Source organism: Arachis hypogaea, chromosome 20 (genome assembly GCF_003086295.3).
Source record: "Arachis hypogaea cultivar Tifrunner chromosome 20, arahy.Tifrunner.gnm2.J5K5, whole genome shotgun sequence".
Taxonomy (NCBI): domain Eukaryota; kingdom Viridiplantae; phylum Streptophyta; class Magnoliopsida; order Fabales; family Fabaceae; genus Arachis; species Arachis hypogaea.
In genome coordinates, this window is record NC_092055.1 from 139,170,227 (window position 1) to 139,176,226 (window position 6,000).

Below are 6,000 nucleotides of genomic sequence, written 5' to 3' on the forward strand. Positions count from 1 at the left end.
CTTCCACCTATATTTTTTTTTCTCTTTAATTTACTTACCCAATTAATATTTTCATCATTCTTTTACCTTTTTAATTTGTCCCCAATATTTTACGTACAAAGATAGTGTTCTATCTTTTTCTCTTACCAAGAAAGAACTAATTTTTTTTCATCTTATATGTATTTTTTATTTTTTTAAATATATCTGTACCTATCAATGATGAATTGAAAAAGTCTAATATTTTGTTAAATTTATTTTTTCTTTTTTAAATTACTTCATAATATGGGATAATATTATTTTTTAATTTTTAAATTATTAATTATACAGAGTATTATATTTAAAGTCACATCAACATTAAAATAAAAAAAATACTTATCTAATAAATTTAAAGAGTGAATGATATATTAATAAAGAAATAATAATTTCTTAAAAACAATAGAAAAGCGGCTGAACAGACACGTTAGTGCCTGTTGAGCCGCTAGTTCTTATAATAATATTATATAGGTCAATAATAGAATGTTTATTGAATCAAAATTTATGAAAAAAGAAATTACTATTAATTAAATAAATATACAGGAGTTCTATCCATATTTATTACCATTTGGTTTATTACTTGAATCAATTTTGCTTTTATTATGAGTATCTAAAATATTTAAAAAATTTATTATTAACATGAAAAGAATGTGTGTTGACAATTTAAGAGTATATTCGGTAGATAAATTACAGATAAATAGTACTAAGAGTACATTAACATAAAGATATTGTAGAAATAATTCAAATTAAGTGACAAATTAAATTATAGAAAAAAATAAAAAAAAATACCAGAATTATCTACTAAAATTTAATAATAAATATATTATTAAACATTGAACATATATATTTTTCTTATAATAATACAGTTATAAAAATTGTTTGGCAGTATAATATTATATTAAAAAATTATTAAACTATTTAATAATCGAGATTATTAATTATATCATGTACATTAAGACAATATAATAATATCTATAATAATATTATTTAGGCCAATAATAAAAGATTTATGGAATCAAAATTTAAGGAAAAATTAAATTATTATTAATTAAGTAAATATAAATATAAACATATAGGATTCCCTCCCATATTTGGACTGTTTGGGAACGACAATAATATATTTTAAATGATTATATTTTACAGTGTATAATTTTTCTTTAGAGATAAATAATTCGTGAATATAAAAATTATATTAAACTGGTAGCATAATAATAATTATATTGAAATAGTAAATTTATCAATTTAAATTTATGTAGTAAAAAAATAATCACTTCTGATATATTTATTTTTTAGAAGGAAAAGTATTAAAAAAATATCGAAATTATCAACTAATTTTTTTTGTTATACAGTGAAAAAATTTAAGCTACAATTATATTATTAAACATATATCTAATATAATCTTTTTTATAATGATACGGCGCGAGAACATTTTAGAACAATAATGGAAGATCTATTGAATCAAAATTTATGAAAAAATAAATTACTATTAATTAAGTAAATATACAGGAGTCCTACCCATATTTATTACCATTCGGTCTATTACTTGATTCAGTTTCACTTTTATTATGAGTATTTAAATATTTAAAAAATTTATTCTTAACATGAAAATAATGTAGGCTGAGAATTTAAGAGTACATTCGGAAGAGTACAGTAACATAGAGATATTGTAGTAATTATTCAAATTAAATGGCGAACTAAATTGTAGAAAAAAAGTTAAAAAAATATAGCAAAATTATCTATTAAGTTTTTTTTTGTTACAGATTAATAACAAATATATATATTATTAAACAGTGAATATATATATATATATTTTTTTTTCTTATAATAATACAGTTATAAAAATTTTATATTTGTATGATATTATATTTAAAAATTATTAAACTATTTAATAATTGAGATTATGATGATGTAAAGTACATTTAAGATAATATAATAACATTATTTAGGCCAATAATAAAAAATTTATTGAATCAAAATTTAAGAAAAAAATATTATTAATTAAATAAATATAAATATAGAATTCCTACCCATATTTGAATCGTTTGGTATATTACTTGAACCAGCTCCAGTGTTATTGTGAGTATCTGTATATGTAAAAAATTCAGTATTAAGAAATAATATAATTTGATAATTTAACGGTACACTCAAGAAATAAATTATACATAATTGGTACGTACTAAGAGTCCAGTAACATAGATATATCGTAAAAAATAATTCATATTAAATAATAAACTAACAATATAAATTTATTAATGAGAAGTATAATTTAGAGTACCTGATATAGAGTATTGTTGAGGAGGTATATTTGTGATATCTTGTAATGGTGTTGCCATGTTAGTTGGTCCACTTGATGTATCGATTTGTTTTCCTCGTCTAATACTTTCTCGGTAACTGGCACGCCTTCTGGCAAGGTGTTGCTGTCTCTGTTCTTCACTCATATTTTGTCTTCGTTGTCTGGCATAGTCTTGCCAAGTTCGTCGACCACTTCCACGTGAATCTTCCATTGGTATGTTGTCAACTATAATTAATCAAAGAAACATATAAAAACAGCCATACACTTTTATTTAATGACGAAAAATAAATTACAGTAGATTTTACATTATATTTAGGCGAAGTAAGAAGAATGCAGGAGAAGACAGAGGAGAAATAAAGGAAATTTTTTCTATTATGGAGAGATATGGAGTAACCAGTGAAGTGAGAGACATTAAGAGAAAAAATTGGGAATAATACAATTGACGCAGTAATTGATGTGAGAGGAAGTAACTGATGCAGTAGTGGGGAATTAAGTAGTAGAATTCTGTAACTGATGGGTGATGTGAGAGAAATTAACCTGGAGAAGTTATATTGAGGTGAACGTGGATGGAAATAAAGTAGTAGCTGTAACTGGAGGTAGGTTACTAAAAAGGATAAAAATGGAAAGAAAAATTGGACACCAAACCTCCATGTTTTGGCATTATATATTGTTATAGATATATATATATTAATATATATTATTTTATTTATATTTTGTATTCTATACAAATAGTTTTTTTTGTGTCTTAGAAGAAATTAAACACAGCACAAAGGCTAGAAAAAACAGCAATCAGTGCAGTTTTTGAAGGTCACGGTCGTAGTGGGATCTATCAAAGAACAGCCGCTGCCCAACCAAGACACACTCAAAGAGGCAGTCGAAAATCGTCACCCTCTGCATATTGTACCGCGGACAAGAATCTGAAGAAGCCAGGCCAAAACGAGAAAGAAAAAAAGTTGTAGGCAAGTACTCCAAAAGCCAAAGCCAAACAAGAATTTTAATCTTCTGTAGTTTTGAATGCCACAACTAATTCCAATTAACATCATCACTCCAATGAAACCTTCGCTTCAAGAGCCAATAGTAACCGTCCTCGGTAGAATAAGTCTTTAAAAAGAGTTGAATGCCAGAACCATCTAGGATTGATGCTAATACGAGGAGTAATACCAAAAATATAATTCTTAATAATAGGGGTTAAACCCTTTAATTGTCAAGAAGAATTAACACAATATCTTTAAGATGGAGGTATAAGCCAGAAATATGAATATAGGATAAAAAGTCACCAATCTTACTAATAAGACTCCAAGAGTCATGCTAAACTGATTGATTAAGGAGCCAAGATATCAAGAAAATCCTTTTTTTAAATGATTAAGAGCCGCAACAATACTGCGCCAACAGTTAGAGGCATTTTTCGGAATTTTAAAATCCAAATTGTAGTTACGCCCCATATACTTTTCCATCAAAAGTTGAATCTAATACTTATCTTTGTAGTTAAGAATTCGCCAAACCAATTTATCAATCAAAGCCATATTCACACGCAAGGGTGGAGTTAGATGAAATATTAGAGGAGGCCAAAAATATTTATACAATAAAATAAAATTAAAATAAAATTTTAAAAAGAGTTAAACTGAAATTTATATATAATTTAAATATAAAAAATTAAAATTAAGGAGCTATTGCCTCCTTTTTTACTATGTGGTTCCGTCACTGTTCACACAATGAGCATCTTTAAAGTCAATACCTCCATCTTTTTTAGAAATAATTAAAGTTTTTCATTTCACAAGAGAAAGACCTTTTTCATTGCTTTGTCCCTTCCATAATAATTGATGAGTAATGGAGTTGATTTTCTCACCAGCATAAGCAGGAAATAGAGAAACTTGCATCTGATAGATGGAAATAGATGAAATAACAAACTTGATCAAACAAATTCTCTCTGATTTATTTATTAATCTACCCTTCCAACTCGCTAACTGCCTTTGAATCTTTTCAATAACATCTTGAGTCCCTCTTCTAGAGATACGAGTGTGACTCAAATCCACACCAAGATATTTTTTCAGATTTTGAGTGAAACGAATACTAGACATACCAGTAAACATTTGCTTATAAACAGAAGAAGCATTTTTGGAGCAAAGTGCCTTAAATTTTTGAAGGTTTACCTTCATCCCAGAGGTTCTACAAAAAGTGCTGAGAACATTCATCACCAACTCAATTTGAGACTTTCTAACTTTACAGAAGAGAAGCAAATCATCTACAAATATGAGATGTGATATTCTTGGACCATCTCTAGACACAGAAACAGGAATCCAATTCTCTTTAGACACTTTGTGAGTAATCAAGTAAGCTAATCTCTCCATGCATAAAACGAAAAGATAGGGAGACATGGGATCGCTTTGCCTCAAATTCCGGTTGGGATAAAAATTGGGTAATCTATTACCATTCTAGAGGAGAAACAAAAAAGACAAATACACACATTTCATAATAAGATTAATAGTGATAAGAGAAAAATCAAAGCTCTGCAAAAAATATTCTAGAAATCGTCTATCAATCATATCATAAGTCTTCTCTAAATCAATCTTAAATGTTAAGATATCGTTCTTAGATTTTGTCCTTTTAATAAAGTGCAAAATTTTCTGAGCAATAATAATATTATCTGATGTTCCTCTTCGTGAAATAAATTCCTTTACAGAGGGCCAACCACATCTTCAAAAAAAGGATGAAAGCGATTAACAAGCACATTGGTGATAATTTTATAAAGAACATTGCACAAATTTTTTATTTTTTAAAATATTTGACAAAATTGATTTATTAGTTTTTTATTTTTAATATTTTAAAATAATATGATGGAGATAAGTTTATAAATGACTTTTTTTATAAATTTTTAATTTATAAAAAATTAAAGTATTAATATTTGATACAATTTTTAAAATTAATTTTTAACCTTCTAAAAAATTATTTAAACTACTTATAAAAAAATTAGAAAAACGACTCTCCTATATATAATAAATTTCTTTTATCACTTTCATTTTAAAATAAGTATTTTTGTAATTAAGAAATTAAATACAAAATATTTTATTTATAAAATATTTTTAATATAAATTATTATATTTTAAAATTAAAAAAAAACTTAATTAAGTTACTTATTTGAACTGACCCTAAAAAAATATAAATTGTATAAAATTCTGAAAAATAATTAACAAATTCATCTATTCATTTTATTTGGTACCAATTAAGGAGCAATTCATCAAACTTTTTAATTAAGAGATAATCTGCAACAATTTGGGTTTCACTTTAATTGTAAACAGGGACGGATCTAAGTGCAGTGGTGTGGGGGCAAACGCCTTCACTACAATTTGGAATTTTTTTAGTAGTATATGATAATAATATTTATTTACTTTTATTAGATTATTAAATTTGACCCCACAATAATTTTTTACTCAACTTTTGGTACTTAATCGTCAATTTAAAAATTTTATATTAAATATTCGTTAGAGTGATCAATTCTCATATTTAAACGAAATTAATATTCTTTTTTAAAAATCAACTCAAAAGAATATTATTTATCTTCTTTTTAAATTAGCTTTAATTTTTGCGTAGCAACTATATTAATTGAAATAATTTTTTTAACTATGAATATCAATAAGAGTCGGCTTCTAATTGTATTGGGAAGTGAATTTTTAAATAATTGTTTAGTAATATATATG